Consider the following 13254-nt stretch of genomic DNA (forward strand, 5'->3'; position numbering starts at 1 on the left):
TAGTACCGACAATGTGTACAACACACAGAAAAAAAAGGCAAAAGGATAAGTACATTGCTTAGACGCCACGCAAGGCGCACAGAAAAAAAAGAAAAACATAAGAATATACACCATGTTTATTCTCCTTTAAACTGAGATCAGTATCATTTCTTTTCAGTGTATATTGTAGGGGGTTTTATATTTTAACCAACAAAGACAAAAGGAGAAAAATACAAAACAAGAAAAATACCATATTGTGGGATGATAATTTACAATGCAAGAAAACATTTTCTATTAGTAAGAGTTGTCTTGTTATGATAGTATCATAAAACAAAAACAAAACAAAAACAAAACAAGGGTGTGGTCACAATTTTATCTGTATGGCACACATGAACTTACGCCCTCTAGCTGTGAAAAACTGCCAAATGCATTAGAATAAGGGATGGCCTTCAAAGTTTTAGAAATTATCATTTGAGCTTACCTAGGCTTAGCTTTCAACAAAGAATACCAACAGAACAAAGCAAATTTGATGATCAAAGTGAATTGAAAAAGTTGTTTAAAATTGCATTCCCTATCTGAATCCTGAAAGTTTCATTTTGACTAGACTGTCCCTTAAATACAAACGAGCTGCTGCACTAATCTTAGCAATCACTCTGCAGTGCTGATGCCTGAAGAAACGGCTCTGAATAGCAGTGAAATGTGTTGCAATGTTTAATCAGAAGGTGATAGCGGTGTAAATCCCCTTTTGATAATACATTTTAATACATTTTATATAATTTATTTTGTAAAGATGTTTTATTTATTGAGTTGCTGACAAGCTTAACTGCTGGGGAACAAACAAGCCATTGTATTGGAGAGGTGTGGTTTAGACAAGCTGTTTCAGTGAGCTGAGCCATTGGGAAAGCTGAGGCTGCCCCTATCAGCACAAAGGAGTACTGCATTTTAGTGTTTGAACACTGATAATGGCTACATGTAATGTTCATTACATATTATTTTATTATGTTTTAAGGTGGAAGAAACCCCCTTTTTGAGCAATGCATAATATATATATATATATATATATATATATATATATATATATATATATAATATTGAATTTTAAAAAATAGCACTGTTTAGCAACATTTCCTTATTTATTTATTATTGAGGTTTACCATGTATGATCAAAATGAATCTACTGCTTTTGCATTAAAATATAGGCTTATCACCCTTAAGTAAATAAAGGATTAGATTAATATACTAAAAACCACTACTGAGATTGAAGGAAACTGCTTACCTTTAAGCAAGATATATTGACATTATAAGGAAAAACAGGGTATGTAAGGTATTAAATTAGATCTATTGCCACCAATAAGGTGTAAAACATGATAACCAGGCATAGATCCCTCTGGAACTAGCTCATTTAATCTCCACTTTGGCTATTACTTTTCTAAACAGATTTAAGTTGAACTTCCATTGCCTGTCAAATGCCATATAAATATCAGCATATAAAAAATTACACTGATCGATAGCTAGAAAACATAAATAATATATGATATCTATCTAACATAGTAATGGTCCAAATGACATGTATAACAAATAGAAACTTATAATTTATACAATACAGTGCTGTTAACTATCTTTTTAACTATCAATTGCCAAAAAACTATAAAGAACAAAGTTGAGCATTTAAACATTTTTTAAACAATATGTCCGTATAAGGAGATCCCTAGGTATAGAGGCAGCAGGGCATAAAATAAAGCAAACTTCATCTCTTGACTTCAGGCTCTATAGCCAGATTTTAAAGTCCACAAAACAGAAGAAATGTTAGGAGGTAAAGTGGTAAATGTCCATAATAATGTCTCAAAAGCAGCTATAAATGTAATAAAAATATGAACAACTGCATGAATAAGTACTTATCCAGTGTTTAATATCCCTGCATGGTTTCATCCTAACCCCCATTTTAACATACATAACAATATATGTAATTTATCTAAATTCAGGGATTCACCGTGCCCTCCCGTGAGGTTCTTTAAGCCAGGTTTAAGCTAAGAGGGGGCAATATAATGTGAGGTTTGCAGGTGTATATCTTCCAGCCCTTTAGGGGGGTCAATTGCTGTTTCGTCTCAAGCCGGGTCTTCTGAACTTCTCTTGAATGCAGTGGGGACCTACATACAGTCCCTCTCACAGACAGGCCAGTTGTATCCCCCATCGCATCCCCACAGGAATTGTTGCCACCAAATATAAGTCAGCCTGTTAGGGTTTGCAGTTGTTCTCCCATCAGGTCTGGAAAAATCTTATGAAGGTAAGTAAGCTGTGCTGAGGCCCCAAAGCAAGAGATCAGGACCTGCAGAAGATCTCTCTTGGTAGGGACTTCCGAGTCAGAGGATTTGAATGCATGTAGCACAATTTTCTCAAAAGCTGCATAATAATTATCAAGCAGAGTGGCTATCTCAGTCAACAGACAGGCCGTTTTCATGTTATACTTAGATAGTGTCAGGAGTCAAATGCAGAATTGTAGCAGTAGTTATATAGGATGTAGTTAAATGAATGTAGGTAGTGGGGTATATATTTTAAGCAATAAAGTTCCTACAGTGTCTTGCAAGATAATACTGCTTTGTAATGAAAGAGATGTGAAGGTCCTCTGCCAGGGGTTAATTGGTAGGCCGCAGTCTTTTATGAACTCCGGCAGGCTGAAGCTGACATCAATCCTAAAAAAACAGCTTAATTAAAGAGAGAGTTCTCTACTGCATGACATGCAATGTGAATAAGCACCCAATGCGGTATTTGAGAATAGATGTTATGCAGATTAGTTCCAAGGTCTGATGCAGTAAGCAATTATGTGACTTGTCATGGCTGCCTCCCAGAAGTTCACCCCACATTTCCTTATTTTCATTATATTTAAAAGCAAAAATGGTATATCTTACTATATTAGCATATTTAGGTACCCTGTGTGTCCAGGGGGGGCAAGAGGGGGCATCTGCCACCCTGAATTTTTCTCCCCACCTGGAGTAAAACTTCAGAAAAAGAAAATAGAATGTCCATTTCTATATCTATTTAATGTAATTTCATTTTATAGGAAGAAGCACAGTATTCTGGGAGTTATAAAACATTCTGGAATTTATAGTTCACCATTTTGCTTCTCAGTATTGTGTAAATGCAATTTTGGACTCCAATTCCCAGCATGCATTATTTCCCTCCCTATCCACAGCAGCTTCCTCCCCTCACGTGCAGCAAGAGACTGTGTGAGCTTTAGAAGTGAGGGAATAAAGTGAGGGAATGCTTGTTCATTGCATGCTGGCCACATCTTTCAGCTAAAAACAGCAAGCTAGAGTCTTTCCTGTAATTACATATACATACAGCAATTACTCTAGCAGTTGTTTGGGGAGGAGGGTGATATGATAATTTGCATTTATTTTAGAAGGTATCTATCTGCTTGGTCTGACTTATTTAATGTTTTAAATATAGTTGCATCTGCATATTGTACTGCATCTATATAGATCATTTGTTTGTATCCAGTGGCTTTACATTTATACTGCAGTGCTTGAAAAACACAGATCAATGTTTATTGTGTCCACATGGTCTTTATCATTTTGAAGATAATTTTAACTATTATTCCTAAAACCATGTTATTTGCATAAAGTATTCACCATCATATATTGCTAAATGAAAAAAGGGAGATACAGAGGGAAAAGGAAACAGCACAAGAGAAAAAGAAAAGCACTAAAACACAGAAACATAGTGTGACAAAGAGAGAGATAATGAAGAAAAATATAGTAGACCATGTGAATTATATTCTCATGTATGTTTCAAATTTAGAAATTTACTCTTATCAAATTTTCTTCATTCTCTTGCTATCTTTATTTGAAATGTAAGAATGTAAGTTTAGATGCCGGCCCATTTTTTGTAAACAACCTGGGTTGTTCTTGCTGATTGGTGGATAAATTCATCCACCAATAAAAAAAAGTGCTGTCCAGAGTTCGGAAGAAAAAAAAAAGCTTAGATGCCTTATTTTTCTAATAAAGATAGCAAGAGAACAAAGAAACATTGATAATAGGAGTAAATTAGAAAGTTGTTTAAAATTGCATGCTCTATCTGAATCGCAAAAGAAAAAAAAATTGGTTCAGTGTCCCTTTAACCCCTTAATGACCACAGCACTTTTCCATTTTCTGTCCGTTTGGGACCAAGGCTATTTTTACATTTCTGCGGTGTTTGTGTTTAGCTGTATTTTTCCTCTTACTCATTTACTGTACCCACACATATAATATACCGTTTTTCTCGCCATTAAATGGACTTTCTAAAGATACCATTATTTTCATCATATCTTATAATTTACTATAAAAAAATTTATAAAATATGAGGAAAAAATGGAAAAAAACACACTTTTTCTAACTTTGACCCCCAAAATCTGTTACACATCTACAACCACCAATAAACACCCATGCTAAATAGTTTCTAAATTTTATCCTGAGTTTAGAAATACCCAATGTTTACATCTTATTTGCTTTTTTTTTTGCAAGTTATAGGGCCATAAATACAAGAAGCACTTTGCTATTTCCAAACCATTATTTTTCAAAATTAGCGCTAGTTACATTAGAACACTAATATCTTTCAGGAATCTCTGAATAGCCATTGACATGCATATATTTTTTTTTAGTAGACATCCCAAAGTATTGATCTAGGCCCATTTTGGTATATTTCATGCCATCATTTCGTCGCCAAATGCGATTAAATACAAAAAATCGTTCACTTTTTCACTATTTTTTTCACAAACTTTTGGTTTCTCACTGAAATTATTTACAAACAGCTTGTGCAATTATGACTTAAATGGTTGTAAATTATTCTCTGGGATCCCCTTTGTTCAGAAATAGCAGACATATATGGCTTTTAGGTTGCTTTTTGGTAATTAGAAGGCCGCTAAATGCCACTGCGCACCACACGTGTATTATGCCCAGCAGTGAAGGGGTTAATTAGGGAGCATGTAGGGAGCTTTTAGAGGTAATTTTAGCTTTAGTATAGTGTAGTACACAACCCCAAGTATTGATCTAGGCCAATTTTTGTATATTTCATGCCACTATTTCCCCCGCCAAATGCGATCAAATTAAAAAAACGTTAAATTTTTCACAATTTTAGGTTTCTCACTGAAATCATTTACAAATAGCTTGTGCAATTATGGCACAAATTGTTGTAAATGATTCTCTGGGATCCCCTTTGTTCAGAAATGGCAGACATATATGGCTTTAGCATTGCTTTTTGGTAATTAGAAGGCCGCCAAATGCCGCTGCGCATCACATGTGTATTATGGCTAGCAGTCATGGGGTTAATTATGTAGATTGTAGGGAGCTTGCAGGGTTAATTTTAGCTTTAGTGTAGAGCTCAGCCTCCCACCTGAAACATCAGACCCCCTGATCCCTCCCAAACAGCTCTCTTCCCTCCCCCACCCCACAATTGTCCCGCCATCTTAAGTACTGGCAGAAACTCTGCCAGTACTAAAATAAAAGCTATATTTGTTTTTTGTTTTTTTTCTTAGCATATTTACATATGCTACTGTGTAGGATCCCCCCTTAGCCCCCAACCTCACTGATCCCCCACCAAACAGATCTCTAACCCTCCCCCTCTGCCTTAATGGGCACCATCTTGGGTACTGGAAGCTGTCTGCCAGTACCCAGTTTAGTAAAAAAAAGTGTTTTTTTTTTATTTAATTGCCCTTTTCTGTAGTGTAGCTTCCCCCCCCCCGATCAACCCCCCACCCCTTCCAGATCCCTTAGATGATTTATTTATTATTTTAAATGTTTTTTCTTTTACTTTTATTAACCTTTATTTTTCTGCAGTGTAGCGGTTCCCTCCCGCCCCCGTCCCGTGCACTCGCCCGCCCGCCGCCCCCCCCCCCTTGCACTAGCGCGCTCCTGTGCGCGCTCCCATCTGTCCCGCCCCTGATCCCGCCACCCTCCACTTCATTCGGCACATCGATGGCCGCCCACCCGCCTCCCAGACTTGCTCCCACCCACCAACGATACCGGCCACCGATGTCCGGTACAGAGTGGCTCTCTCTGCATCGGATGGCCAAGGGGGGTTATTGCAGGATGCCTCGATATCGAGGCATCACTGCAATAACCGGAAAGCAGCTGGAAGCGAGCAGGATCGATTCGAGCTGCTTTCCAGACCAAGGACGTACGCCACACGTCCTCGGTCATTAACTGTATTTTTTTTTTGAGGATGTGTGGTGTACGTCCTTGGTCGTTAAGGGGTTAAGTGTCTAATTCTGTTTTTTTTTCTGTGGTGGCTGTGCCTGTATAGGTTTTGTCTGTTGACTATGAGTAATATAAACAAACAGAAATATTTTTTATCTGGATCTGAGGACAATTCTTACATCTGTTTTAACCCAGTTACTACTCGAAAGATCTGATTAGGACCTACTCCATATTAAATATGTTAAAATAGAAATGTTACTTTAGCCTTTTTTAAATATTTGTCATTATTAGGTGCTGATTGGTAGGCGAGTTCACGGCACAGAGCATTTTTACCAGTCAACACCTGTGTAAAAGCAGAAAACTACATAGTGTGTGGATGTGGGCATTAAACGTTTTATAAACTACTACATTTTATATAATTTGAAAATATTTTTAAACTTATCTTTCTATCTTTTTTTAACTATGATTTTTCCCAGCAGTCAAGAGGTGTAAAGCCTTCTTGCTATGTCTATATCACTGGAAGTCAGTGGGTGTAAAACAGTTCAATATTTCCATAGTGGTTAAAGGGACAGTCTAGTCAAAATTAAACTTTCATTAATCCAATAGGGCTTGCAATTTTAAACAACTTTCCAATTTACATTTATCAGCACATTTGCTTTGTTCTCTTGGTATTCTTTGTTGAAAGCTAAACCTAGGTAGGCTCATATGCTAATTTCTAAGCTGTTGAACTGCCTCTTATCTCAGTGCATGTTGACAGTTTTTCACAGTTAGACACTGCTAGTTCACATGTGTCATATACATAACTTTATGCTTACTCCTGTGGTTATTTATCAGTCAGCACTGATTGGCTAAAATTTAAAAGATCTGAGATAAGGGGGCAGTGTGCAGAGGGTTAGATACAAGGTAATTACAGAGGTAAAAAGTATATTAATAAATTGGTTATGCAAAAATGGGAAATAAAAGGATTATCTATCTTTTTAAACAATAATAATTCTGGTGTAGCCTGTCCCTTTAACTCATTGATATCTCTGTATCACAGGCAGGCTTGCAGGAGCAATGCCTCTTTTATTACCAACCTCACTGATTCTTCCCATTTACCTTATTTATTTCCCTCCCTCTCAGTGCTTTTTACTGCAAAAAAAAAAAAAAAAACTTGTTTGTGAAACGGTAAGACTAACGAGTGTCTCTGGGAGTGTCTATGTGCACTATAGGATCCTCCTATTTTCATTTATAAGTTAGGAGTCTGGAGAAAAAAAATATATTTTATTACACCTTAAAAAAATGTATTAAAGTGTATTAAAGTTTAGCATATATTGACTCCAAAATGTATAATGTACTAGTAAACTAGGACTAGTAGTATTTTGGGATCATTTTTAACCCCTGCTTTAATATATATATATATATATATAATATTTTTTGTAGGTCATGGGTGTACCGCAACAATTTGAATACAATGCAGTATGCAGTTTGTGTGTCTGTGTGCTTGTGTAAGTATGTTTGTAATGTGTGTATAAAACAAATGTGTCATTTACAATTAATAGCCTACTTCTTTTTTTTGTGTGTGTGAAGCCAGCTACATAGCTTTCATTAAGTAAATTTGCATGGTCTAGTATAGATGTTGAATAGAAAAAATAAAAATAACTACCTTAAAAAAGATAAGAAATTTTAAAACCTCTGGCGCTACAAAAAAAGTTTTTTGTTGCTAAAATTGGAAAATAGAAAAAATGGATGAATGTGATATGACCTACTTGGTTAAAAAACAAAAATTAAAATATCCTTTGGTCTTAGTGACAACTTAAACAACGTATGCTTTATGTGCAAAAAATATGTTTTTATTACATAAAATAAATGGACAAAATAAGAATGAAAATAAAAAATATAAAAAATATGTATATGCAGATAAAAAAAATATATAGCTGATCAGCTAGTACAATTAAAAATGAATAAGTGCAGTACCAAAAAATAATAAAAATAAAATAAACACAACAGAAATATACAATAGGACTTGATCCAAAGAGAGTTCATAAGCCTTCAAGGGTTAATATGGATTAGATCCAGATCGGAACGAAATCAGAGACTCCTTCAACAGCTGAGAATGTCGAGTGCCAATTGTAGCTGGAAGGGAGACCGTGTTTTGGTCTCTGCAGCAGCGGTCAGACAACAGTGGAAGCGGATGTTTCTTTAATATAAAAGCCGATGTCGAATAACTGCTCCACTCAGGGATTCTCACAGTATCGAAGCCGGTACTGTGAGAATCCCTGAGTGGAGCAGTTATTCGACATCGGCTTTTATATTAAAGAAACATCCGCTTCCACTGTTGTCTGACCGCTGCTGCAGAGACCAAAACACGGTCTCCCTTCCAGCTACAATTGGCACTCGACATTCTCAGCTGTTGAAGGAGTCTCTGATTTCGTTCCGATCTGGATCTAATCCATATTAACCCTTGAAGGCTTATGAACTCTCTTTGGATCAAGTCCTATTGTATATTTCTGTTGTGTTTATTTTATTTTTATTATTTTTTGGTACTGCACTTATTCATTTTTAATTGTACTAGCTGATCAGCTATATATTTTTTTTATCTGCATATACATATTTTTTATATTTTTTATTTTCATTCTTATTTTGTCCATTTATTTTATGTAATAAAAACATATTTTTTGCACATAAAGCATACGTTGTTTAAGTTGTCACTAAGACCAAAGGATATTTTAATTTTTGTTTTTTAACCAAGTAGGTCATATCACATTCATCCATTTTTTCTATTTTCCAATTTTAGCAACAAAAAACTTTTTTGTAGCGCCAGAGGTTTTAAAATTTCTTATCTTTTTTAAGGTAGTTATTTTTATTTTTTCTATTTCACTTGTGGAGACAGGGGTTCTCCATTACCTACTGGCATATTGGTATTTTAGAAAATCCTGCGCAGGGTTACACACAATTTTATCTAACCTTCTAGTATAGATGTTACACAAATGGCCCAATTTATTACAGTGTCACAAGGTTCCCAGGCAGGAAATCTCCCCAGTCGCAGGCTCACATGAGCAAGCCTGCACCACCTGGGCTCTGTAGCTTCATCTGCCTCTGTGTAAATGGAGCCCAATTGCTGATGCAGCTACTCCCTATTGGCTGGTTATAACTTCCTTCTGTGATTGTCTATGTAAACCTGTTAAACCAAAGTGTAGATATAAAAAATGTCCCCAAAGACAATAAGATACAAATTGATGAATTCCTCTGATTGACTAAAAAAATATCACAATGAACATTAAATATTGTATATGTCATTTGAAACATTTTAAGTAAGCAACTGGATTACAAAATAAAGCTAAGCCAACAATAATTTGAGGAAAGACATTTTTGTTTTTTTTAAGTGGTAATGATTTTCAAATAGATTTTTAAAATCGATTAATCTGATCTATCTGCATGGTAACCATGACTAGATGGCTCTATCTACCAAAGAGTTGCTAACACATTGGGGTAGATATAACAAATAGCGGATGCTGCTTTCTACCCCCTGAAGTTTCAGGTCCCCCTGAATCTTAAGTTCAGAAGCAGTGGACTGAAATCATCCCGATCCAATACGATTGGGATGATTGACACCCCCTGCTAGCAGCTGATTGGCCGCGAAGGTGCAGAGAGCGGCATTACAAAAGTATTTCACACAAACGCGAATCATGTCCGCCCGGCATTTGATAAATTGACACCATTGTTCCTTATATTAGTATTTATATGTGTGTGTGTAAACACTGTAGCAAAAAGTCTACTTGTCAAAAAGATTTTAATATTGTTTTGTTCCCTAGTATAAAAAATGGTTATTGTTTTTTAATCGTCATATTTTCTATTCTAAACTGTTATATTTGACCGTCACAAAATTACATATATATTAGACATGGAGAAATTAATTTTTTTCTGATAATAATATTTAATGCTTTTCCAATACTTTTATTTTGTATTAATCATATGTCATTGTATGAACAGACAAATATTCATTTTGAATGTCAGTGTAATTATCAAAAAAATATTCTATTGTATAATTGTATCTATTTGTATTGTTACTAACCTCCTATCCTGCCCTTTCGGTTTAATTTGTAGATATCTTAAACTGTTAAGGTTCCTGCATAGTTTCTGTACTTGATTTACAATTATTATACTAATGTATAATAATATTTTGTTGTGTTTGGGTTTCTATGCTCTGACTGTTTTGTGAAATAGACGTTCCACTAGACTTAGTCTGAGAGCATTTGTTTTCATTGGAAATTAATATTTTGTTTGCTTCAGTGTTTGCATTTCCTTTTTACTCCTTTTCCCTTTTAAGTTATTGAGATTAATTGCACAATAAATACAAATTCATATGTAAATGCTTATTACATTTGTAATTATGAAAATTTGTTTTCACTGTTTTTTTGTGTACATTATTTTGCAAACTGACCAGTAAGTATGTGCTAGACTGAATATAATAAGGGTACTGACATATCAATATTATTACAAAGAAAGTCAGAGAAACTGAGACATTTATAGCAAAGAGACATACAATAAAATACTCATTTGCTAAGATTCCAATCTAATTATTTGTATATGCAATAGTGGCTTTTGATCTAAAGGTAAGATCAGTCTAAGCAACTCTCAAAAATAAATAAATAAATAAATACATAAAGAAAGCAAAATAAAATTAAATGTGTTTTCCATAAAACACATGTTCAGAAGACTTCCTATAACAAAACCTTAAAGAAACATGAAACCCACATGTTTTCTTTCATGATTCAGATAGAGAGTAGAGATTTTAACAACATTCCAATTTAGTTCTATTATCTAATTTGCTTCATTCATTAGGTATCTTTTGTTGAAGAAGTAGCAATGCACATGGGTGAGCCAGTCACACAAGGCATCTATGTGCAGCCACCAATCAGCAGCGACTGAGCCTATTTAGATATGATTTTCAACAAAGGATATCAGGAGAATGAAGCAAATTAAATAATAGAAGTAAACTGGAATGTTGTTTAAAATAGCATGAAAGAAAAGAAATTGCATGATAAGGACCACAGTTTTAAATTTGCCCATTTATAGTTTGTATAATATGAAATTCGAAGTGATTGATACAGGAGCAGTAGAGGCTCCTCCATAGGCGCCCAGGCGCACATAAACCCTCAGAGACAAAAGAAAAAAAAAAAAAGAAAAATGATATTTAATTACTCACCAAAAAAGCAAGCCAGAATGTGTTTAGAAAAAAAAAGGTTTTTTTTTTTTTAAACCGCATATGCAGTAGAGTCTAGATACACTTTATTTAAAATAGCCTGCAGGTGCCGATCTAAATCCAGCTCCTATACATCTCTAATCGCACAGTTCAGCCTGTGCTTGAGAGGCAGACGTAATCGACTCCGGTCATGTGCCGACGGTTGACTAGGCTCCTCCCCCTCATCAACGCGAAAACTCAGTGCCTGCTAGACGTTTAAGCTGAGAGGAGCTAATTTTGATAGCAGACTCTGACAGAGCGATGAATAGTGGAGACTTGAGACTGATAGATAATGCACTGCAGTCAGAGGGAGAACTGAGTAGACAGACTAATAGATGACTGTTGATGGCTGTGGCTGCAAATCTGGTCATTATAAATTTTAATAGTAAAACCAAACTATTATTTATTTTGCTCATTTGAATTAATTTTGTTAACAGAGTCAGAGTGAGGATTGCAGAGACCAGAGCAGACTAATTTTACTCATTGGTGGATGGTGCTGTGGGGGGGGAGAGAGCCAAAGAGGGGGGGAGAGCCAAAGGGGGGGGAGAGAGCCAAAGAGGGGGGGGGGGAGAGCCAAGGAGGGGGGGGGGGAGAGAGCCAAAGGGGGGGAGCCAAAGGGGGGGAGCCAAAGGGGGGTGAGAGCCAAAGAGGGGGGAGAGAGAGAGCCAAAGAGGATAGAGAGACAAAGAGGAGCGAGAGCAAAAGAGGGGAGAGAGCCAAAGAGGGGGGAGAGAGAGCCAAAGAGGTGGGGGGAGAGAACCAAAGTGGGGGGGGGGGGAACCAAAGAGGGGGGAGAGAGAGCAAAAGAAAGGGGGGAGAGAGAGCAAAAGAAAGGGGGGAGAGAGAGCAAAAGAAAGGGGGGAGAGAGCCAAAGAGGGGAGAGAGAGGGCAAAAGAGAGGAGAGAGAGCGCAAAGGAGAGGGGGGAGAGAAAGCAAAAGAGAGGGGGGAGAGAAAGCAAAAGAGAGTGGGGGAAAAGAGAGCAAAATAGAGGGGGGAGAGAGCAAGGGGTGGGACCGCTGTACTGCAAAAAATGGCCCGTGTACACAGGCTTTAGTACTAGTATATATATATATATATATATATATATACATACAGGTGGCCCTCGGTTTACAATGGTTCAATTTGCACCGTTTCAGAATAACAATCTTTTTTTTCAGTCATGTGACTGCTATTCAAAAGCATTGAGAAGCAGTGCATTGATTAAAATAGCCAGTAGGTGGAGTTGTCCGCTTGTGTTGCTACAAAGATATGCAAGCCAAGCACACAAGCAGGCTGAAATTAATTAGTTTAGCTAGCGAGACCTGAGCTATCGAGCAGCTTTCAAAGGAACAATATCTTCCTGTCTATAAATCAGTCCAGATTGGAATGCATAGAAAGAACTGTTTGCAAAAAAATGCAAGTAAAGTCCGTGTTGTGTGATTATTTTATTAGGTTTATAATGCTGTTTACCAAATGTTTTTGTTTATTTAACTTAGTTTAATTATATATTCTGTGTTGTGTGATTATTCTATTAGGTTTATAATGCTGTTTAGCATTTAACGTCTTTATTTCAAAGCTTTAAAAATAATGTATTAGGTGTTACTTATGACAATTTTGAGAGGGGCCTGGAACCTAACTCCCTCACTTACCATTGACTTACATTATAAACTGGGTTTCAATTTACAACGGTTTTGATTTACAACCATTCCTTCTGGAACCTTACCCCGGCGTAAACTGAGGTCTACCTGTATATATATAGATATAGATATATATATTACAAAAAAGAGTGTAAAGGACAAATGGTCGATACTAATGAGAAGATATACTCTAAATAGTACAACACTTATATTACTATTTCATTTGCATACATACAAATGGTGCAGGCCCTATTTGGAAATTAT

The sequence above is a fragment of the Bombina bombina genome, chromosome 3, assembly GCF_027579735.1.
Source record: "Bombina bombina isolate aBomBom1 chromosome 3, aBomBom1.pri, whole genome shotgun sequence".
Lineage (NCBI taxonomy): Eukaryota > Metazoa > Chordata > Amphibia > Anura > Bombinatoridae > Bombina > Bombina bombina.